General features: G+C 48.1%; 1 long non-coding RNA gene across 1 annotated transcript; it reads left to right on the forward strand.

Annotated features, from left to right (window-relative positions):
* Nucleotides 1-279: 279 nt before the first annotated feature.
* Nucleotides 280-23,389, forward strand: LOC122200914. The gene is made up of 3 exons (XR_006193986.1): nt 280-611; nt 4,411-4,489; nt 23,107-23,389. It is a non-coding gene; the product is annotated as an uncharacterized LOC122200914 (long non-coding RNA).
* The last annotated feature ends 788 nt before the right edge of the window (nt 23,390-24,177 follow it).

Consider the following 24,177-nt stretch of genomic DNA (forward strand, 5'->3'; position numbering starts at 1 on the left):
CCTAGGCTCCTTGCCCAGGCCTTTGTCCAAGGTATTGGCCACATCTTAGCGGGGCCAGTGAAACAGGGAATCTCATCCTGCCCCCAGGAAACTGAAGCCGGCTACAGACACCAGGATGGGTATGGTGTGACCTTGGACCTCTCTCCGCCTCTGTCAACTTCTGGAAAGTAGATGGGCTTCTGAATTCCTATCCTTCTTAGTCTTCTCAGAGCTATTGTGACAATGTGAATGGAAAGTGATTTGCAACAAGAAAAGCCTTATCAACCAGGGCCCGGGGCGGCCTTGTCCCCTCTGTGACAGGACATGGCATTGTCCTTTTCTGGGACTAATTAGCTCCCATGTCATTTTGCCCTGTTTAGTCTTCCTTCTGCCCCCAGCATAGCAAATTCATGATAGGTGGTAAAAGGAATGAATCTCTACTTGCAGTCTCTGTGAATGTCCCTACCCAACCTCCTCCTCTCCTCCCCTCTCCTCTTTATGCAGGTGTTCCCCTTTTCTGTTCAAGTTCCCCTGGAACCAAGTCTGTGAGCTATTTTGGGGTCTCTCTTCTCTGGAGGAACTTCTCTCTCCATGTTGTCATGCATTCAGCACGCAGTAGGTGTTCAATAAATGTAAGTCCAATTGTGTCTGGGGCTGTATTCATTCCCTGATGCATCCGGTGGAATTATCTTAGCTCACATTTTTCCCCACTTGGGGTGCTCTCTCCCCTTGACTCTATTCCTTCAGCACAGCCCAGTCAGAGCTCACCTTGGGTTCTGTCCCCTCCAGGAAGCCTTCATGGCTTCCTTTTCTCTCCTTTGAATTTCACTTAGCAGTCAGAGGGCTGATGCTCCTCTGAGCCCCCTAACTGTCAGCAAATGAGCTCAGGACTGGTCTGGTCTCCTGTGGTGTCATCTCAGAGCTCAGCATGGAGAAGGGACCAATGGATGAAATAATGATTTAAAAATCTCTTGCTGATCCTGAGACAGGCAAGATGAGGAGCCCCCATCTACACTTCACACAGCCTCCCAGAAAGGTGAAGTGCTTTCCCCAAGGTTGCACAGCTGACCTAAGCCTGACAGTAGCTCGGGTTTCCTGCTCATCTTCTATGCTGCAGCCCTCCCAATCCTAGGCTCTCTCTCTGTAGAGTGTGACTAGGTTAGGTCCCAGGGGACCCTGTGGGCAAATAGTTCAAGCGTTCAGGGTTTCCTTAGGACTCAGCAAATGAGTCATCCCAGCCCCACCCAAGCAGAGTGACTGCCCTTTGCAGGTTGAGAATCCCCCCATGTCAGCTTCACTGGACCTAGTTCTTGAATTTATTACCACACTAGGCTCCAGAGCCCCTCTCTGAGCCTTCCAAGGCACTCTCCTCTCCAAAGGCCTTGCCCTCTGTAAGGTCCACTGAGCCTTGGCAGGGAGCCTGCAGAGGTTTGGCAATTTCCCTGAGGTCACCCACCAGGTAGTCCCTTCCCCACCTGCCTCCAGCTCCATTTGTCCATCAGAGGTGTCTCAGTGTTCCAGAAGTCTTTAGGCAAGTCTGCCTTCCCAGATCTCAGTTTCCCTGTCTGCAAAAAATGTGTGTGTGTAGACAGGATGATCTTGGAGGGCTTTCAGTGCTGTGCCCCTTGACATTTTAAGGATGCGGGTCATGGAAGGGAAGGTAATACTGTGATTTGCCCAAGTTGGTGAGCCCACCTTGATGTGTGACCTTGAACTTGGCCCCATCCCAACTATATAGTGCTGGTGTGTGACCTTGAACTTGGCTCCATCCCAACTATATAGTGCTGTAGCATAGTCTGGTGGGGGAGGACGGTCTTCCTAAGTCTGTAGCAGCCTGTGATATCTAGGGCCCCTTTATCTTGGCAGACTCCCTTTTCGTCTGTTCCCCCCTTCCTCTGAGGCAAGTGGAGGAGCAGCTGGGCAGGGCTGACATGACGAAGCTCAGTCATTAGGTAGTGGGGGAGGCCCCAGGTTCTCTCCTCTACTGTAGCTTCTGCACTGGCAGGGAGGGGAAAACTCCACTTCAGGCTTTGCTGTTCCCATTTTTCACCCCTCCCCCCCCACCCCCCACTGACTATGAGACACAGGAAAATCCATAGGCCCAAGATTCATTTTCTCCATTGAGTCAGCAGAGGCCACGCTCTGCTTTTGAGGGGCCAGCAACTGGCTTTTAAATAACTCTCTGATATTTAATACCCTCCTCCTCCACTCTGCAGCCTGGGCCTCTGGGGAAAGGCTAGAATAAATGAGCTGGATGAGTCCTCTCAAAGTCGTAAGTGTTCCTGCCTCCACCTCAACCCACCCTCCCCCACCCAGACTCCCAGGCCATTGGGGAAAACCTGATTCTTTATTAGCCTTGCACTGTGCTTTACAGTTTTTAAGTGGTGTCCCAGTCTGGGTTTGTTACCCCCAGGTTAGAATTGAAACCTGAAGTTTAGAGAAGGAAAGTGACCCCATTTTGCTTTTGGTCTTGGTCTACTAGTGGCTGGCTGTGTGACTGTGAGCAGGTTCATGTCCCTCTCTGGGCTTCTCATCCCTTCACTGTGCTACAAGGTGGTTCAGCCGGTGAGTTGCTGCTGGTCCCTCTAGCTGTAAAGTTTTCATGAGTTACTGCCCTGATCTAGGTCTCCTCTCACGGAACTACTTTTTGCCTCCACACTCTTCTTCCTGGGGAAGCTGAAAGGCAGAGCAGACTTAGGCTCAAGGCCAGCCAGGGTTCCAGTATACACACTCAGTTGAGTCAGGGACAGGAGTTGGTAGGGGGAAGGGGAAGGAGCAGGGTTGGGGGTTTTCTTCTCCTCTCCTCCCCTCCCTTCCCATTTCCTTTCCTCCCCTTTTCTTCCTATGTTTTGCAGGTAGAGGTTGGGACAGGTCAAGGGCAGTAGCCTATTTAAATCTTGATTTCCTTAAAGCTCAAGGTCTCTTCAGCTATAGATGCGCTTTGAGGAGGTGAGAGCTAAACTCTCTAAGCTGCACCAGGTTCAGCCTCCTGATAATGGAAGTTAGTGAGGCCAGTTCTCCTGGCTTCACCAATGTTCTGTGTCATTCGAAAAATAGGAATTGATACCTCTGTTGGTTGTAAGAGTGATGCTTGGGGGCCACCCCAAATTAATAATGCAACAAGCCTATTTTATAGGTTTTCTGATTCCCAGTTTGGTGCTCATGCCACTGCCTTGCCATATGCAGGAAGTTGGGGGCTGAGGAATGGGAATGGGAGAGGCAAATGGGTTCTTGCTTAGATCTAGGAGTGACCTTAGTTTGTTTGGCTTCCTTGTTAACTCGGGTCCTCATGATCCTCCTCAGCTACTCTAAGCCTTCTACTTCTAGAATTATAGGATCTTGGAATCAAAGCACTGAATTATAAGAACCACAGAGTTTGAAGGCCATAGAACCATGGTCTGTTTGAATCAGAATGTAAGACTCTTATGGTGGTAAATGAAACACTTAGAACTTGTGGAAGGTTGTTATATTAATGTTCCCCTGCAATGAATCCTGCCTATTTCTATCTATACTTTTGTGATGTCCCTTCCCACACTGACTAGTTTGGCCAGTTGAACTCCTTTGGCTATTGAGACGTCAGCAAATGTGATGCAAGCAGAGGATTTAAAAGTGCTTGTGCATTGGGGCTTTCCTTCTCCTGGTCCCCTGAGATCTCCATGTATAGATACCCGGGCAAGCTTCTTAGGGGAAGAAACCAGAAATGAGCCACCCCAGCTGAAGCCCTCTAGACCAACTGGCTCCCAAGTGATCTTCCAGCCAGCTGCCTGAGTGACCCTAGAGAAGACCAGGAGAACTATCCAGCTGACCCAAGCCCAAAATTGCTGACTCACAGAATTGTGAACAAATAAAGTCGATGCTGTTTTAAGTCATTATGTTTTGGAGGGGGGTGGTTTGTTACGCAGCAGTAAATAACTGATTCAGAGGCTTAGAATTAGAATTTTAGAGTCTTAGTCACAGATTCCATATACCCCTACAAGCATGTATCTTGGTTCCTGGCAGCAGAGACTGGAATCTTTGATGTAGCAACTGAGGACTAGAAGGGTCCTGACACCTCTAACCAGTGAGACCCACTCCTTTTCTTTATCGACCGACGGGGAGACCAGTTGACTCACTCACCCTCTTACAACCTGGAGCCTTCCCTCCACCCAGAAGGTCTTTTATTCTTTGGCATCTTGTTCATTCTGTCACAAGGTCTTCTTGTCCTACCCCTGGGCTGGCTTCTCAATCCCTTCCCTCTGCTTTAGGAAGCTGTCTCATGCTGATCTGCTTGTTTTGGTCTTGGGGGCTAAATGTGTATGTGGTGGAAACTCATCTTGGTATTTATCCCAGTGCCTGGTACAGTGTGAGTTAATGAACATGTATGTCCTGAAGAAAACTACCACCACTACCACCAACCTTCTCGCCTTTCCCTGCTGTGTCCCCTTACTACAGTGTTCCTGGATCTGTCCACGGTGCTGAATGTCTTTATCCTTCTTGCCACTGCCTGCCTCAGAATGGCTACTTCTAGAAGGTAAGAATCATTTCTGTGTCCTAGAATTAAATCTCTCAATCAATGCCCACCTCTGTCTCCTTCCCTCCCTCTCCCTCCTTCCCTGTCTTCCTCTCCTTACCTCTGTCCCTCCTCTCTCCATCTCCTCCTCCCTGCCCTCCTCCATCACTCATACAGATCATTAGGCTGCAGTATTTAATGAAAACTAATATGTGGTGATGTATACTAATTAGGATTAGGTTAAGTGGTATGCATCAGAATGCCCAAAAACAAGGGTCTCTTAAAGGATAAAAAAAAAAAAGTAAAAAAAAAAAAAAGTCCAGATGTAGACAGTCCAGAGTCTGAATGGTTTCTCCACATTCATGAGAACCAACACTCCTTCTAGCCCCCCACTCTGCCTTCCCTAGGGTATAGTCCTCATTCTTTGGTACAAAATGGCTGCTAGAGCACCAGCCATCACATCAGATAGCAAGTGGAGACAGAAGATAAATAAGGGGGCCACTTCCCTTACTTTTATCCAGCACTTTCACTTACATGGCCACATGTAACTAGCTTCAAAGAGCATGGTCAATAAGTCTTTTAACTTGGAGGCAATGTGCCCAGCAAAAGGTTATAGTCATTACTATTGAAAACGAAGGAAAAATAGCTATTAAAAAGTAACTGGATATCTCTGACAGTGGTATTGATGGCGACAGTGACTGTGGCATCCTAGTTGTGGTGTTGACGGTGGTAATGCAACGGTAATGGTGGTGGTAATGGTAGTAGAAGGGGTGATGATGGTGATGGCGGTCATGATAATAGTGATGGTGATGAACAAAGAGATAATGGCGAGGATGGTGATAATAAAGCTGGTGGCCAATATAAGCTTTGGTCCAGGAACACAGACTCACTCAAGCATCAGCCTGGCCCAGGAGAATACCAGAAGATGGACCCAACAGACTGCAAGGTATCTGGAGCTTGGAGTCTGCTCCAAGCCACAGGGGCACTGCTACTTTTCAGCGCATCAGCCATGAGCCTCTTGCCTTCTTAAGGCCAAGTCACCCCCGAGCAAAGCATGAATCAGATTCCTCCCATTTAGGCTGGAAATAACTCTGGAATGAAAACTTAAGGCCTCAGGGAAGTGAAGCAGCAAGAGTGATACTGGACTTCCATTTATTAGACAATAAACACTGATGGAATTTGTTGTTGCAGTCAGAGTTGGCTTTGCTGTGAAGTACACAGGGAAACACGTGGATATGTAGTCTCAAAAACAGGAATAAACGGTTCCAAGGACAGACATACAGAAAGAGTTACAGATTTGCAGAAAGAAACAGCCCATAGTCCTGGAGACGCACAGACACATTCAGCATCCTAAGGAGGCACGAGGCCGACCCCTCTCCCCAGAGACACAGGCCATCCAGCCATCTTATTCCATGGAACAACTTTCATTTTACCCCTGGGTCCCTTGCACTGAAGGTACCAGGGACCAGAAGTGACCTTGATGAGGGGGCTCAGAGCTCAGCAGCCAATCAGAGAAGGAAACAGTGTGACCTTTGATACCCATCCCACCTGCAGTGAGGTTGCGCTGGTGTTCCACGGCCTGCCCCAGGCCGGCCCAGGTTCTGTGGCTGAAGGTGACCAGAACAGTGGGACTTGGGATGGAGGGGGTGTGTCCTCCAGGATGTCTCCCCCAGGGGCCCAAGGACACACCTGGAAGCCATTAGCAGAGGAGCCATCAGGCAGCAGGCTCTGGCTCCAGGTGAGAAGGCGTGATGAAAACATGTGGCAGCCTCCTGCCCGCTGGAGATGGAGGGCGGAGGACACCTTGGCCCGAGTAATTCCAGCATCACTCCCCTGGCACCCACCTAGAACGTAAAGGTCACCACAGGCTTTGGTTCTCAAGACGGTTGGTGAGCCCACCTCCCGAACCTTTGACACCATATTTCTTGACCATTCACGGTGACACTTCTCTTCTAGGAAGCCTTCCTAATGACTCCTCTGCCCTCTGCCTCCTTTGTCTCTTTCTCTGCTTCTGCTCAGGGCTCCTCCATGACATCCCCCTGACCTGCCTACCCTTTCCACTGATGTGTGATTCCTTATAAGTGGCACCCCTGCCTGGCTCTAGCTACTGTGGCCCTTCTCCTCTCCGTCCATGGGGAGCAGCTTTATTTCACCGTGGTTTCCGTTGTTTCTTAGTGATTGAAGATGTTCAGGTCCCACCTTGGGTCTCGGCCCCATTTGCTGCTAATCCCTGGCCCTGGGACGCCTGACTCACTCATTTCCCATCTCTGGTGTGCTGGAGCTCCCAGCTCATGAAGGAGCCTGCAGTTAGACCATCTATTACCACGAGACTAGGCCCTCAAAACTGGAGGTTCTTGCCACCCCAGAGCTGCTTCTGCCTTTCTAGCCTTACGTTGGTCTTTTATCAGGATGGTCTAGTGCTGGTTTCCCCCAGCAGGTAAGGTTCTAAGTCCCTAGATTTCCCCAGCTGTGTCCCAAAATGATAGAGAAAGCGTTCAGCTTCAGGTGCACTGGGTAGCTTCCCCCAGCTCTATAAGGGCACAATATCCCTGGGGATCATTAGGAGCTCGTCACTCTCTGGAAGTCTGTGGGTGGGCAGGAAGACCTTGAAAGCTGGCCAGAACACTGATTGCTGGACGCCCCACATATTCCTGGACTTAAGACAGGAACCTCAGGACAGATGGGTGGACAGCAGCCTACACAGTTCCCTGTTGGGCCAACCCCAAAGTCTGTGCCTCAGCAGCTCCCATGGCACACCCAGGATAAACAGCTCTCACCCCTCCTTAGTGCATTGCCTGCCTATGGTGGGGGCTTCAGCTTGGCTCTGCCAGTATGTCCCCAGCACTGCCCTGGGAAAGGAAAAAAGAAGCCAGTTGGAAGTTCAGAAAAGGAAAGGCTAAAAAGGAGCCCACAATCGGCCCTAATTAGCCACTGGGAGAGAGAAAAGGAGGTCAGAGGCCTGAGTCTACTTCTGAAAGAAAGCACCTGGCAGGCAGAGGCATGGCTGGTCTGTACCCCCACACTACACAGCACGGGGCTTGGCCCCACGCAAGCCCATCCGACCCTGGCTCTTAGGACCCCCAGCTGGGGAAGGTCTCGACATCTACACACCTACCCGTAGAACTGTCATGGCCCACTCCTCTGAAAGAGGCAGCTGGCTATGGGGAAAGAGGGAGGAAGACGGGAGGGAGGGAAGGCAGTCAGACGTGAGTGAGCATCCACTGTATGCAGTGTGCTGAGTTGAGAGGTTTACATACATGATTGTATTTAATTTTCACAGTGGTCCTGAAATGGAGGTACTTTGGCCTCAAATTTTAAATAAAGAAGTGGACCCTCAGGTTAAGTAGTTGACCCAAGATCACACAGCTTAAAAGGGGCCGAGTGGAGAGTCCAGCTTAGGCTTGTGCTCGGCAGCCTGTGCTCTTGGTGCTATAAAATGAGTGCTTGGAGGGCAGAGCCCTCGCCTGCATCATCTCCTGTGCCCCAGTGCTCGGCCCAGGGAGGGGCAGGCACGTGGCAAGTGCAGAGAAGAGCTGTTGTACTCAACAGGCAGGACAGGCTGAACCAGGGAAGGACATAAAAAGGGGGGGAGGGAGGGATGTTGGAGGCAGTACAGAGACAGATCACTTCCATCCCCTGGGACATCATGCAGGGGACCCCTGGGGCAGCTTTCCTGGGGCTGAGGACAGTGCCGGACTGAACACAGCTTGTGCCTGGCCGTGGGGGAGGCAGGGGAGGAAGAAGTGAGGGAACAGTGCATTTCTCTTTCCCTCTTTGCCACTCCTCCTACCCTCCCGCCCACCCCAGATGGTTAAGCTGAAGCAGAAAACAAAATGAAGAACCTTTAGCCCCTGCTGGAGCCAAGCCACCTCTGCTTAGCTCGGGCAGATCACCAGCAGACCAGCTGGGCCAGGGCCAGTCTGTGGTCCAGAGCGGGCTGGGGTGCATTGAGGAGAGGATACACTAGGCCTCAGGGCAGGGCCACTGTGGGCACAGCACCTTTCCATGCAGGCTGAATCTTCTGGCAGCGGCTGAATGTTCCTAATAGAGGAGAGCGGCAGCAGGATGGGGAGAGAAAAGAGGACCCTCCTTTGGCCCCGCCTATGAGCACCCCAGCAGTAACTGGGGAGTAGGAGAGAACACATTTTGGGTGAGGCAGACTTTACATAGCTGCTGTCTTTACAGCTTTACATCCTCAAAGGTAGTGACTCTCAGTCCTGATTTTAAAGATGAGGAAACTGAGGCCCAGAGAGGGTAAGTAACTTGTCCAAGGCCACAGCGTGAGTAGGAGAAGGGCTGAGATTCCACCCCCAGCCGTTTGGCTCCAGGCCTGCTTTTAATCATCATCATCTCCTGAGAGGAACAGCAGAAGCTTGCCTGTCTGCACCCACCAGCAATTAGGGGCCCCTCGGTATTGTGAAAAATGTCAGTGGAGTGTGTCTGATTAGGCTCATCAGTGCCCAGCATGGGACACATGTGTTTTTAAGATGGATCACCATTATCCTTGGCTGAAGAATTGCGTGGGGTTTTCTAATTACAAATTATTCCTGCTGGATTTCATTATGCTCCCTCTTGTCTGGCTTTTTATGTTCTCCATCTTACAAAACTTTGAAAATCATAGTTGGCTAAGCTTATTTTCTTGGTCTTAAAATATACAGCTAAGCTTTTATTAAGGCACAATGTTGTTATATTTTTAACAAGTGAATGTTTGACTCAATATTACAAGAAGGCAGCGATTATTTGAAATTCACCATTCTACATTTATAACAAGTCGAAAGAGCAGGATGGAAATTTACCTTCCTGTAGAAAACCTTCATTCATTTGGAAGGCAGATTTCCACCTCCCTGTGGTAGAGGGAGGTTCTCATTTAAGTGTTTTGCACTGCTTTCAGCCAACGGCCAACTGTTGTAGGCAAGTGGCCTGTGTTAGATCATTTCTAAGTGAGACTTTTCACTGAAGACTAAAAATTCTTCAGACTTAACAGCATTAACAAAGACAGAAAAAGAATGGCTTGTATCATTGAAAAAAGAAGACGAAAATGCAGTGCTCACCAGGACCCAGCAGAAGTTTACTTAAAGGAAGTCAGGCTAATCTCCCCTCTCTCCTCCTTTGGGAGACCCTGAGTGATAAATCAGGGGTCTGTCAGATTCCTAAGAATCTTGATTTCAAAAAGGCATTTGGAACATCTCCCAAGGTGTTTTTATGGCAAGACAAGGGGCGGGATCAAATAGTGATACTCTAGGGGAATCCCTAGCTGCCTGGACAGTTGGTGGAGGAAAATTGATTAGTGGATCAATGGCAGTCTGGAGGGCAGACTGTAGCCCTGCCCATGGCTTAGTCTTCCGTGCTGACATGCTTGGTCTGATGTATTTTTGAAGGACTTAGATGAAACCTAATAAAACGTGTATCAGATCTGCAGGCAGAAGGGTGATGATGTCAGGTGGCAGGACTGGGTTTCAAAATGATTTGGATTGACTTGATATGTAGGTGACAGCCATAGGTTCAAGTTCATGGAAGTAAATGCTAGGTTCCTATTAGGGCTCAAAGGTTGGGGTGGGGAGAGGGAAAGGAATTATTGAGCACATACTGTGCTCACATACTGTGCCATAACTTTTGCATAAGGTAGCTCACTTAGTTATGAAAACTCTCGGAGGAGGACATTGCTCTCATTTTTTTAAAACATTTCTTAAGTTTATTTATTTTGAGAGCGAGAGAGTGTGAGAGTGCCACCAGGGGAGGGACAGAAAGAGAGAGAATCCCAAGCAGGCTCCATGCTGTCAGCGCAGAGCCTGATGTGGGCCTTGAACTCAGGAACTGGGAGATCATGGCCTGAGCCGAAGTTAAGAATCCGATGGTTAACCGACTGAGCCACCCAGGCGCCCCTGTTCTCGTTTTATGGGGGAAGAAACTGAGGCCCCGAGAGGCTGAGCGTTTGCTTGAGGTCACAGCTAATAAGCAGAGGAGCTGAGGCTGGTCAGACTTATAGGCCCACCTTCTCACAAAATGTCGAAGACAAAGGAGACGGAGCTTAACGGCAATTATGTGCAAAGAAAAGAAAAACACACGTTTCTGTGTTGTTAGTCCCATATTGTAATGCTGAGCCTTTTCTGAGCCTCTCTTTTGGGGCCACCCTGGACCCGGGCTTGGGGTGCAGAGGGAAAAACATGTCCCTCCTAAGCAAGTAGAGCTGTTAGGGGAGGAGAACCCAACACAACAACAGGCAAATTGGTAGCGCCGGGTGTCCTCCATGCCACGGGAGCCCTGGGAAAACGGGACTCCTGCTTCAGGGAGTCCTGGCACACTGCACAGAGGAGGCAGTACCTGGCCTGAGGCCTGAGGATGACTGGCTTGTCTGGGAGCCCAGGGAGCACATGGCTTGCGGGTCCAGATGGAGTGTACCAGTCTGGGCACTTCATTTCTTTCATCCTTCAGCTCTGAGCCCCACTGTAAGGCCCAGGAAGAATCTGGGCTGAGGAGATGGGAGGTTTGCCCATTCTCCACCCCCAGCTCCCAGACCAGGAATGGAAGAAGAGAGCAGGAGGGGAGCGGGAGATCTGGAAGGCATCTGGGAGCCAGAGTCAGGGCTTTTCCTCTGGGAACACTGGGAGGTTCTGGGACCTTGGGCTCCAAACCTGCCGGTTACTTTGTAACCATAGGCTGTGTCCACAGCTGTTCCTTCAAGGGCCAGAGATTGGTGCTCAGGGCCAGGGAAGATGCAAAGAACAGATGTCCTGGGTGTCATTTGGAAGAGAAAAGGAGGGCAACCCAAGTCTTTGAACCCATGGGGCATCCATGTGAATAGCACGTGCAGAGGCCTGAGGTCAGGGGACAAGGCTTGATGGGCCAGAGATGGGAGGGCAGGAGATGGAGGAGGGGGGTTGCTGAGATACAGTTGGCGAGGTCTGCAAAGGCCAGGCCTTGCAGATCTTGTCAAGATTTTAACCTTTATCCCAAAGGCAAGGAGAAGCCACTGAAGGCTTTTAAGCGGAGAGGTGATCTTTCAGGATCTTTCAGGATCTTTCCTTTCAGGAAAGATCACTGTCACTTTGTGATTGGAGGGGGCTGACTGCGAGAAGACAAATGAGGTGCCTGGGGTACAGGTGGGTGACAACAGCACTGGAGCTGGGTGGTAGTGTGGAGGCGGGAGGGGTGGTAGGCTTGTCACTCGGGGCCTGGTGACCAGATAGTGAGGCAGAGGAGGGATGGCTCCAGGATGTCTGGCCTGTGGATGATGGGACCATCCATCGTGAGCAGAAAGACCAGGAAAGGGGTGGGCAGAGAGTGTGAATTCGGCCTTGATGCTGATGAATTAGAGATACTGAGGCATCCAAGTGGAGATGTTGAATGGACAGTGGGATATTTGTCTGGAGTTCAGGAGCTGTGTCAGGGCTGGAAATGCAAAGCTGGCGTTGTCAGTATTTAGGTGGAATCAAAGCTGCCTGCTTACTGAGAGCCCCCATGGGTCCGTTGTCTGCTCTGAGAGGCAGACCCCCCCACCCAACCCTGCCCCAAAGCTAGCTCAGGACTGCCTCTGGGCTTCCACCGCTTTTCCCTGCAGCGTTTGGTCGTGTCTGTCTCCCCACTTCAATGGCAAGCTCCATGAGGGCAGGAACCAGATGTATCTCTGCATCCCCATCAGCACAGATCCTGGCACAGAGGAGGCATCAGTGGCAATTTGATAGTTGATGCATGAAGCAGCTCTCAGAGGAATGGGCTGCCATAGAAGGGAATGAGCTTTCTGCCCCAGAAGGCACATGAGCAGGGGTTCTATGGGACTGTGGGGAGTAAGGGAGATTCTTATACCCAGCAGGTGTCCTCTGGGGACCCTCTCTGCCCTGGATTCTAGCTTCCCAGGACCTGAGTCATTTCCCCTAGGGAGTAAGGAGTGTCATTTCCTCTTATCCCTGAGTCCAGAGTTTGGGCTGGGACTCTCTGTGGTTTCCTCCTCCTCTGGAGAGGTTTCTGGAGGCTGTGCTGACCTCAGCAGGTGCTCCCCTCCCCCACGAGCCTCTCAACTCTGGAGCTCCACCCAAGCGTAGATGCCTTGCTGGGGTTTGCAGAAGCTGCTGAGGTAGCTTTGGCCCCGGCTGCTAGGACTGGCCGCCTGCCCTGCCCAGGCTCCTCGACCTCAGCCTTGGCCTGAGCCCTCCTCCCTCCCTAGCCACCTCTGCTCTACCCCACTGCATTCTTTACTGCAGCAGCTTGGTCACTGCAAGAGCCAGAGTGGGTCTTAGCCTGGAGATTCTGGGAGCTTTATAGGAAGGAGGCATACCTGGAACCTGGAGGAAAGGGAACAGATTAGTTGAGAAGCTGGGAAGGGAGTGGGAAGGGGAGGGGTCTGGAAAGGGGCTAAGGAGACACAGAATGTCTCCATTGCTTTGGAGCACCTTCAAGAGTATCTGGCTCCCTCATTTGGCTCCCTCATTTCTCAGAGAGAAACTGAGGTGCAGGGGAGGCAGGTGGAAAGACTCCTCGTGGGGGAGATTGGAGTGGAGGATGCCTCGGGCATAAGGAAGCTCCATATGATTGGGGAGGTGGAGAAGGGGAGGGAGCAGAGGGCCCTGGAGGCCAGGGAAGGCCATGGTAGTTGACTGTTCCACCTGGAGTAGGTGTTGGAAAGGTATGGGAGTCCTGGGACAGAACTTTCTGGAGTCAAAGCTGGCTGAGACTGATTTCCTCCTGTATGAGAATCAGCCCCGCTCTCCTGTCTTTTCTTCCCATCTCACTGGGAACTTCTGTAAAATAAGGACCCCCTCTTCCATCTGATTGAGACATTCCTAAGGTAGGGAATAGTCTGGAGGCTCCCTGAGATTGGAGGACTGCCTCCCTCACCAGACTGGGGCCAGGACAGGACTGAACATCCATCCTCCGTCCATCCACAGCACTGGGAGCTGGAGCAGTGCAGGGAAGAGAGGGGACTGGGGGCTTGCCCCTCAGATACGGAGACGCAGAAGGCACCTCAGAGGGGCTTAAATTTGACACAACTGACCAGCACTGCCCCATTCAGAGAGGAGAAGGCGAACCTTAAAGCCTGTGAGATGAGAGATAAAACCAACAGAGAGAATTTCAGCTCCGGGGGCTCAGTCCTTACCTTACAGCGTAGCAGGGCCTGATAAGGTACACGTTGTTAGAAGAGGTGGGAATGTTGAGTTATTCCCACCCTGGCTCGGAGCGCTCAGCCTGAGATAACCGTGGTGACCGTGGTCCATGCCAGCTGGGCTAGCTCTGGCAGCAGACACTGCAGGGGACTGGCAGGCTGCCCCAGAAAACCCAGAACTACGTTGACTTCCAAACCACTACAGGACAGGACTACAGGAACTTAAAGAACCAAAGCACGGCCTTGCCATCTCTTTGTTAATAAAATTTTATGCCTGGTTTTTTTTAGAGTTATTTTGATTTTTTTTTCCAGAGTGTGCTCACTATAGAAAATTTGAAAAATGGAAGGTAAAAATAAACACACCTATGATCCCACTATCCAGAGACATTTTTGACAAATTTCCTTCCCGTCTTTTTTCTAAGCGTATGTTCTCCATAATTGTGTTAACACTGCTCTAATCTTTAAAACTTTTACTTTTATTTTTTTCTTATGATTATTAAGGGAAAGCATGCTGTTAGTTAAATCTTTTTTTAATGTTTATTTGCTCTTGAAAGAGAGAGAGAAACAGAGCATGAGCGGGGGAGGGGCAGAGAGCGAGGGAGACAGAATCCAAAGCAGGCTCCAGGCTCTGAGCTGTCAGCACAGAGCCGGATGTGGGGTGAGATCATGACCTGAGTCCAAGTTGGACCCTTAACCTACTGAGCCACCCAGGCGCCCCTAGCATGCTCTTAGTTTAAAAAAAAAAAAAAAAAGTATAGGAAAACATGAAAAAGCAGGAAAAAAAAAACTACTCAATAATCCTATTATCCCATCAATCATTTTGTGAAAACATTGGAATATTTACTTCTTGACATTTTTCTGTGCCCCCACATGTTTTTGTTTTTGTTTTTGTTTTACATGTTAGGAACCGTAAGTACAGTGATTGGCTTACAGTTTGGGAGACAGCATGATGTCTTTATAACAACAACAAAAACCCACCTGTATTCAAATCCTGGCTCTATCACTCATTAGCTGAGTGGCTTTGGAAGTTACTTTCACCTCTAAAACCTTAGTTTCCTCAGCTATCAAATGAGATCAACCATTATCCAGTTAGAGAATTGCCTTGCAGATCTGTGTATATAAAACATCTGGCAATGCATCCCATACTTAGTGAGTCCTCAATAAAAATGTAGTGGACACTTGTCACATTTTTTGCTGCCTAAAACGAATCCATTTTTATATTTTGAATGAATCCCCCAGGAGGTGAAGCCTTTGGGAGCTAGGACCCCACCTTCCATTTCAAAGCTGAAGGGGGCCAGATAACTCTCCCACTGTCACCCCCTGGCAGTTTGGCCAGCCATTCCTGGCTCAGGACTTCGATGTGACAGTTAGTGAGGCTGGGAGGAAGATTCATTAGAATATATCTGTGCTCATGCCATGCAGCAGTGCAACATCTGGAGGTGTAGTGCTGTGGAGATGTTCAAAGGCCATGCCAGTAGAGGCGTTGGGACCAGCTCTTCCTATTGTATGACCTTGGCTGTGAATTCAGGTGCCCACTCTTTTGATTCTCCAGCTTTCTCATCCACTCTGAGATGCCCAGTGGAACTGCTAATAATTTTTTTCTGTTTTGCTTCGTCTGAGTCCATTGCTGTTGCTTGCAACCACAAAGGTTAGTTCCTAGATCTTTCAACAGTGAAATAAATTTCAGGCACTGGCTTTAACCACCAGCCAAAGTTTTAACGCAGACAGTTCCTGGATGTGCTGGAAGTGTTGGGCTTACTGCTGGCCCTTTGGACGATGAACAGGGTGATCCTAGATCTGTGCCTCACTGCTCAGCCCAGAGCCTGCCTGGAGAAAGGAGTTACTCAGAGCTGCTGAAGGCAAGAATGAAGGAAAGGAGGGATTTCTACATGCCTGCTTCCTACAGGCAGCTTGTGTGTGGTTCACTTGAATTCCTAAGGCTCCTTGGACCTCCACCTGCTTTATCCTGTGACTTAAGCAGCCTGAAACCTTTGCAGCTCATTTTCTTCCCCTCCAGACCTGGGTTTCCCGTAGGATGGCATGCTGGAGGTAAAAACCCTGGCTGTGTCCTTCCAGTCCGACTTCCTAAACATTTCTTAATCCATACCTTACCTCCGTCTCCAGGATATCATCTCAGCCCACCCTTATGGGGCCCTTACTCACCATTGGACTGGTCTTCAGGAGGCCAGTTAGGTATCAGGAGCAGGCCCCCAGGGGCCAGCTCAAATTTAACCAGTAAGACTGCTTGCCTGGGTATCTTAGGCAAGGGGCTGCAGGCAGGCGCAGCCCACAAGTAGAACTCCAGAGATATCAGCCAGGCCTGAATCCCACCTGGAGCCTGGCATACTGTCAGTGTTCAGGAAGCATGGATTGATCAGAGACTCTGGGATTATTGCTTCTGTCCTTTTTTGGCATGCCATCGGCAGTGAGACCTGGACCTGGCTATCTCTCCTGCCTCATCTCCCCCATTCCTGCCTTATGCTGTAGGCTCCATCCACATCAACTAGTTCCCTGAGTGTATGCCAAGCTGTCTCACTGCCGTGCCTTTGTACATGCTGTTCCCTCTACCCAAGGCCCTCCCTTAACCAGGTCAGCCTGAAGAACTCCCACTAATCCATCCTTCTTATCAGGCACACTGAATGCAAGTGTTGCCTCCTCTAGGGAGCCTTCTGGAACTGGCCCTGGGAGGCCTCCCTCACTGTGCCCCCTCTGGACCCTGCCCCTGCAGTCCTCTGTTATACTGCTTGGCACAGAGTGTTGCAGGTATATGTCTTCCTCAGAAGGCAACACTTACGAGGGAACTGGACTTGTTTCTCTCTGTACCTTCAGTGCCTAGCCAGGATCTGGCACAGAGGGAAATCCAGGACGTGTTTGTTTCCTTTCTACACACCCCCACTGCCCTGGAGGTAGGAGATGCGGTGGGAGAGGCTGCAGGACCTTAAATGCCAGCTAAGGAGAGAGGCGTGGTCAGATTTTCACTGTTGAATGATTCTAGTGGCTGGGACCCCTCTCATTTGGGGTAAGAAGAGTAATTTTTCAATTTGGCTCTCTCTCAGCCCAGAAAACAGGGGTTAGTTCTCAGCAGGAACACGAAAGATGGGCCTTTACCTGGGGTCATCACTCCTTCTTTCCCTGGACCGCCTTGCCCTTTCTGCATTCACTTTTAACTCTTAAAGTCTCTCCCCAAAGGCCTGGGGTCTAGGACCCACACCCACTACTCAAGGGCCAAGTGCAAACCCCAATCCCCTGTTATGTAAGTGAATTATCCTCTGTTCCCAACCAGCGCCAGCCAGATCTCCTCCTCCTAATTGATTTAATCTTCTCATACCAGAGAGTTGGGCGGGGCTGGGGAGACAGCACTGATCAGAAGCCAACACGTCAGTGACGTAGGCTCATTAATTACAGGGAATCTAGGTCATGGATTGGCTCTGCGTGGCTCTGATCCTCCCCCTCCCCAGTCATTTGGGTCTCTGAAAGGACATTTTCACCTCCTCCTCATTTGTCAAACCCAGTCCTACAGGGACAGAAAGTTGAGGGTCCCATAAGCACTACCTTTCTCTCAAATCTCCCCAAACTCTCAGCTCTGGCCAGCATTCCAATCTGAGCACAGGGCACAGCCTAACATAATTTATTGAGAAATGAAGAGATGAACAGATGATATAATTTGGGGGTGGGAAGAGACCTTGGTGTTGCCTTTTTAAAAACTTTTTTTAATGTTTATTCATTTTTTGAGAGACAAAAGAAAGAGTGTGAGTGGGGGAGGGGCAGAGAAAGAGGGAGACACAGAATGGGAAGCAGGCTCCAGGCTCTGAGCTGTCAGCATAGAGCCCAACATGAGGCCTGAACTCACAGACCATGAGATGATGACCTGAGTCAAAGTCAGATGCTTAACTGACTGAGCCACCCAGGTGTCCCGGTGTTATCTTTATTTACTTTCTACACCAAGCAAATCTTCACTTTGCAGCTTCTCTGATAGCGGATGTCCAGATCTTACTTGTGTACCCCCAGAGATGGGGGGCTCACTCCCCTGAGATAACCCTTCCCTTGTATGATGGCCTTTCTCAAATGGGGCTGAGACACCAGCCTTGTGACTTCTGAGACCCAGCTTTGCCTCTGGGGCCACAGGGCCTGCCCCAGAACAGGCAGCCAGATCCTGAGACATGGTGATTGCTCTTCTTCAGGCTGAACACTCCTGGCTCTTTCACTAGTTCTTTATTTGGTAGACTTTACATATTACTCCCCACTGTATCTCTTCTGTGGACAAGGCATGGAGATCATCATCTCCCCAGATGCACAGAGCAGAACAAAGACTTCAGGACAGTGTGAACAGGTCAGGGCAGGACTGTCACCTTTTCTGATGTTGATATTAGATTTCCATTGATAGAGCCTGAAATTGATGGAGATCTTTTGAGGCTGGATAGCACACTTTTGACTTAGCTTACACACAGAGTCAGCAAATCCCCATCATCATTTTTTTTTTCTGACATTAGCAATGGAAAGTCTCCATGAAAATGATCTTTGTGATAATTAGGAACATCTCCATGTTTCTTCCCCATAATTCTTAACATCTACCCTGACATTTCTCATACAATCATGCAATTATCCATCTACCCATTCACCCACGCTACTATCTATATATTCATCCATCCATTCACCAACCTCACTCTCTGCCTACATACTGTTCTACTCAGCTGCCCATAGATTCATTCATGCACTCATTCACCCGTCCATCCACCTACCTACGAACCAACTCATTTACCCATTTATACATTTCTGTCCACCTGTCTGATCATCTACTTAACTGTTCATCCATCCATTCACCATCTACCAATATAAACCTCCTATCCATCCACACATCCATCTCTTCATCTACTCCCTGTCCCAGTCACTCATACATCTATATTCATCATCCATCTGTCCATCCATCCAGTACTTACTGGGGTTCTATTATATTTTAAATCTGTGTTGAGCATTCTGAGTGATTCAAAACTGAGTAAAATACAGGTGCTCATTCTTTGGGAGCAGTTAAAGCAGATGATGATGAGTACTGTAAAACAGGAACAATGAAAATGCTTTGGGGATTCAGAGGAGGGAGAAGTGGTATCTGGATAAGGCTATGGATATCTTCTTGCCAGGGTAAACTTTCGGGTTGGGCCTTAGTAGAACAACAGTATGTGGACATACATAAATGCATTGGAAGTAATTCCAAGTAAAAGAAGCAGCATATCAAAGATACAGAGAACAGAATTCATGTCTTACTCCTTATGCCCCCACTAAAGTACGAAATACAGAGCTGGGCACACTTTAGTAACCTGATACATATGCAGTGATTCATATTGTTCCTTCTCTGACAGGGATACCCCCAGTAGTTAATCAAGAGTTTAGTCTTTCTCTTTAAGAGGATTCTACAGTTGCCTTGCTGGATGGCCTTGGAGAAGTAACAAAGCCTCTATGGGATTCTCTGAGTTTGGAGTTGAATTTCTGTCTCTATCAGGTGGTCCTTTCCCCCTAATTTTAATTATTTCTACTATGTTCTCTGCTCTCTTCAGAGACATCAGCATTTCCACATATCTTAAATTTTATTTTCTTTTGTTGGCACCAATAATCTCAATCCCACCCCTCTTCAGCTGCCTCAGCCACATCCCCAGGCAAGAAATTCTGTAATATGGAGGAAGGGAGAAGTTCTGTGTAAAGGAAATAGCACTGAAGTAGAAGCCAGGAGTCATGAATTCAAAACCAGCTTTGCCACGAGCTTGCTTTGTGACCTTAGGCAAGCCTCTTTCCCTCTGTTTTAATCCTCCCCATAGAATCTAAGCACTGAACATAGCATTTGAGATCCTCTCATCCAATATCCTCATCTTATAAATGGAAAAAACAGGCTCATAAAGAGCATGTGACTTGTTCTAGATCCTATCTGGATTAGTGGCAAAGCCAGAACAAACTTAAGATTTCCTGACTTTTGGCTCAAGGTTTTCTTTACCCAACCACAATTTTTCAGTCTCCAGTCACAGCCCCTGTATATCTCAGGAAGAGCTTCCTCTCCCACTTCCATTCCCCAGGAAAGAACGTGTATCTTCCAAATGTTTTGACTGCGTATTATTGACGCATGCCTGGGTGGGGGCTGGAAAGGCACTATTTAAGAGCAAGTATTCCCAGCCTGACGGAGTTAATTATGTTCATCAGGAAGAGAGAAGAGAAAGGAACAATGCGCTCTGCTTATCTACTGGGCTTTAATCAAATTGAGAAACGAGGAAATCCATCACCCAGAGGCTAAGGGAGTTGGAGAGCTTGGCTTCCGCTGGCTCTGAGAACTGTAATGGGTTGGGCGCTGTCCAAGGTGCTGACATCTTCACTTACTGCTCTGAGTTGCTAGGAGAGGCAGAGGGACAGCAGCTTTTAGAAGATGGACCAGGATAGAGTAAGAAAAGGTCTGGACCTGCTGGGGACAGGCTTGAGTTCCTATTCTGTCTTCTGAATCTTCCCTTTTCCATTTATTTGTTTATCATCTTTAGGAAAAATATCTCTTATGGCTAGAGTCCTCGGCTGGGATTGAAGAAATAGGAAGAGAGGGAAGAGCCCTAGACCCTTTGCTGTCAGGGAGATGGACCCCAGTATGAGGGTGGAAGCCCTTTCTTGGCCTTGAGGACTTTCCCATATTAAAGGGAGATGTGAGTTATGCTTTTATAAAATCCTCAGTCCAATGATAGTTATGAACTACCTTTGAGAATTTGTTAAAGTGGTGGAGAAACATCACTGTGTCTTTAACTCTAACTCAAGTATGATATAAGGGAGGCATGGACCATGTCTACATGGAGCCTTCAGTCTTATGAGGAAGACCTGGTCTTCCTCTGGAAAATCAAAGTTCAGCTGAGGAGACATGTTCTTGATTTAGAGGGAAACCTCAGTTATAATCAGGGAGACAGGATGGACAGAGACATTAAAATGTGCACAATAACCTACCAAAGAACTCAGATCTTCACGCTTCTGATTAAGGTTTTTGGTGCTAGACATTTTGTGTTAATAAAGGAAAATTTGCTGGTAGAGGTGAGCTTGAGCTGAACTTAAAGGAAAGCAAGAGACTTGGGTCTCTAAATCTTAGGCCTCCTGAGAGTCATGACCATGCCTTCTCCTTCCCTTATATCCCCTTTAGAGTAAGCACAAGTCTTGGCACAGAGCAGATCCTTGTTCAATGTATGATTGCCAGCAGATAGAGAGTGAATGTACTTCCTCAGTGTTTGGGGAGATAGCAGAGTGAGGATGGTATAGAGATCAAGGAGGAGGGTTGGTTGGAATGAAGAGCCCGAGGCTAGGGTAGGGGGATAGTGGTGGAGTGATAAGATGGACACAGGGAGTAGCCCAATGTATGTCCAGGTCACTGAAGTACAGCATTTGGAACAACTCCTTCATATTTCTGGAGCTTCTGAGAGACACTTTATTGAATCTTGGACTGTTAAAACTAGAGACTATTAAGGTACAAAATCATAGACTGCTCAGCTTCTAGAGCCACATGACCATGGATAGTTGGAATATTAAAACCGTACCAACTTAGCAGGGCAGAACACAGTGTGTTGAAGTTATAGAAATACTATAGAATACTAGAGCCAAAGAACCAAAAGTCCATATTAGGGAATATTAAAATCCAAGAATCTCAGTGTCAAAAGGGAAAAGAAACCCCAGTTTATCGACTCCCACTATTTGTATCAGTTATGGTGCTGAGAGTATTCTAGTATATTTTCCCATTTAATTTCTACTATAAGGTTTAAGCCATTTATTCCTGTACCTACACAATGGAGTACTTCTGTCAAAAGTTTATCAAACATATACTTGCATAAGTTTCATGACAGGGGAGTCATTATCTGTGTGCATACCTCTACTCCCTGCTGAATGGCAGATAGAAAGTTCTCTCTTATGTAAGCTGCACTCTCTTCCTGTAGTGTCCCCACATTGGTCCAGTTCACGTCCTCTGAGCTACACTGAGAAAGTCTAATCTCCCACTCACATGACAGCTTTTCATATGGCTAAAGACAGTCTTTATTTCTTTCTTCTCTAGGATAAGCTGGTTTGTTCATCATGTAGCTAGAAATGGGACAGCAAATCAAAGAATATCTGAGCTGGAAAGGCCCTTAGAGGTCATTTTGTCCAGAGACTTCCTTTTACCGCTAGGTGGTACAGCATCATGGTCAGGAGCCTGGGTTTTAGAGAGAGATGAGCCTGAATTCAGAATCCGGAGATCCAGCACTAATTTTGTGTGTAACCTTGGGTAAATTACATAATATGTCTGGATCTCAGTCTCCTTATCCATAAAATAGAGAGAATAATAATATTGACACACTATAGTTGATGCGAGCATTGAATGAGATAATGCAAGGGAAGCTCTTAGTGGAGTGCTTGGCACAGAGTAAGCAGTCAATAAATATTAGCTATAATTATTGGAGGTCCAGAGGGGCAGGGACTTGCTCAAGATCACAGGGCAACTTAGAGGCAGAGCTAGGGTTAGACCAAGGCCGCCTGCCTCCAAGGCCAAGTCACTTTCCCATTTACATTTCCACTCTATCTGCCTTGGGAAAAGGAAATAACTCCAGAGGGAATTGAAATACTTTGCTCACTAAATCAGTTAGAATGCAAGTAAGAGAATACCTGATTTAGAGGCTTAAACCTTTTGTTTCCTTAACAAGGAGAGGGGAGGAAGGTAGGTCCAGGTTTGTCTGGTGACTCAACCATGTTTAATGATCAAGGCTTTTCCAATTCTAAGCTCTGAGAGGGACTCCTCTGTGATCACAAAATGGCTGATATGGCACCAAGCACCATGTCTTCCCAAGCAGGAAGAAAGGGAATGGGAGCATAAAAGGTCTTCTTCTCTCATGCCTGTGTCATCCAGGAGGAGGTTTTTCCAAGCAGACCATCCCTTTACATCTTATTGACCAAAATGAAGTCACATGTCTACTCTTAGACTACTCACTGGGAAAGAGGAAGGCATTTCCATGAATGGTTTGGATTATCCCTGTGGCTAAGTACCTTGCTACTAAAACAAGGAAAGGGAATTGGCTATAGGAAGTCAACCAGTAGTGCTTGCCATATTTAACTCTGTCTCCTCTCTGGATTGGCCTCTCCTGTCCTTTTCACCTCTGCTAGGGATCCTGCCCTGGTTTCCACCCTTGTCCAGCACACCCTCTTCTACCACATAATTGAGCATTACCCAATTCAAGTCTACTTTGCCAAGCTCTTTCATCTGTTCATGTTCAAGTCTTGTTGTCCCACGCAGTCTGTGAGCATTGGGAAACTAATAGCAGCTACTAATGAATAATTGTGTGCCAGACACTCCTCTGTCCACTTGTAACCAGCTTCCAATGGCTGGTTCCAATGCTCCATATCTCCTGGTGTTTACCACTTTTGTGTTCCCCTCCCACATTGTACCAGGGTTAGTCTGTGTGACCAACAGAATATGAAAAAGTTATGGCATATCACTTCTAAGATTGTATTAGAAAAGACACCTATGGCTTCCATCTTGGTAGCACACATTCTCTTGGATCATTCATTCCAGGGGAAGTTAGCCATCATGGCAAGAGTACCCTTATGGAGAGGCTTGTGTAAAAACTTTGACCAACTGCCAGCAAAAAATGGTTGCCTGACAACGACCACAGAGTGAGCCTGGAAGTGGATCCCCGTTAAGGCTTCTGATGACTGCAGCCCTGGCTGACACTTGACTGCAACCTCATGAGAGATCCTGAGCCACAATCTCACAGTCCACTTCTGGGTTCTCAATCCTCAGAAATTATGTGAGATAATAAACATGTGTTATTTTAAGCTGCTTCTGGGTTCTCAATCCTTAGAAATTGTGTGAGATAATAAATATGTGTTATTTTAAGCTGCTAAGTTTTGGGGTAGTTTCTTACTCAGCAGTAGTTAACTGCTGTAGTGCTATATTGTCACATTACACCCTCACAACAACCCTGAAAGGTGGAGTTTGTGTCTTCCATTGTGTGTGTGTGTGTGTGTGTGAGAGAGAGAGAGAGAGAAAGAGAGAGAGAGAGACAGCAAGCATATGCATAAACAGAGGGAGAGGGAGAGAGAATCTTAAGCAGGCTCCATGCCCAGCACAGAGCCCAATGCGGGATTCCATCCTACAACTGCAAGATCATGACCTGAGCCCAAATCAAGAATTGGATACTTAACTGACTGAGTCACCCAGGCGCCCCATTCCTTCCATTTTTAAGATGAGAAAACCAATGCTGAGTGCAGTGACCTCTCACACCTGGAAAGTGGCACAGCTGGGATTTGCCCTCATGTTTATTGGATTCCAGAGCAGAGGGAGAACCTGGTTCTGTTTTCTCAGATGGAATGTCTGCAGGGTGAAGTTTGAGGAACAGAACAGGAGGAGGAGGTCTCTTTCTCTGATGTGTCTCCTCTCATTTTTTTTTTATTCCATCACATTAGTTAGCAGCCACTACATCATCAAGTGTGTATATGTGATTCTGTGGCAAGAAGTTTTATTAGAAAAAACAGTGGAATTTTGAGAGGCTCTTGAGTAACCTTGGACAAATGTTTGTGCTTTTCTAGGCCTTAGTTTATTTGTCCACTATATGGGAAATATAACCCTTGTCCCACATGCCTC

The sequence above is a fragment of the Panthera leo genome, chromosome D1, assembly GCF_018350215.1.
Source record: "Panthera leo isolate Ple1 chromosome D1, P.leo_Ple1_pat1.1, whole genome shotgun sequence".
In the NCBI taxonomy this organism is placed as follows: Eukaryota; Metazoa; Chordata; class Mammalia; order Carnivora; family Felidae; genus Panthera; species Panthera leo.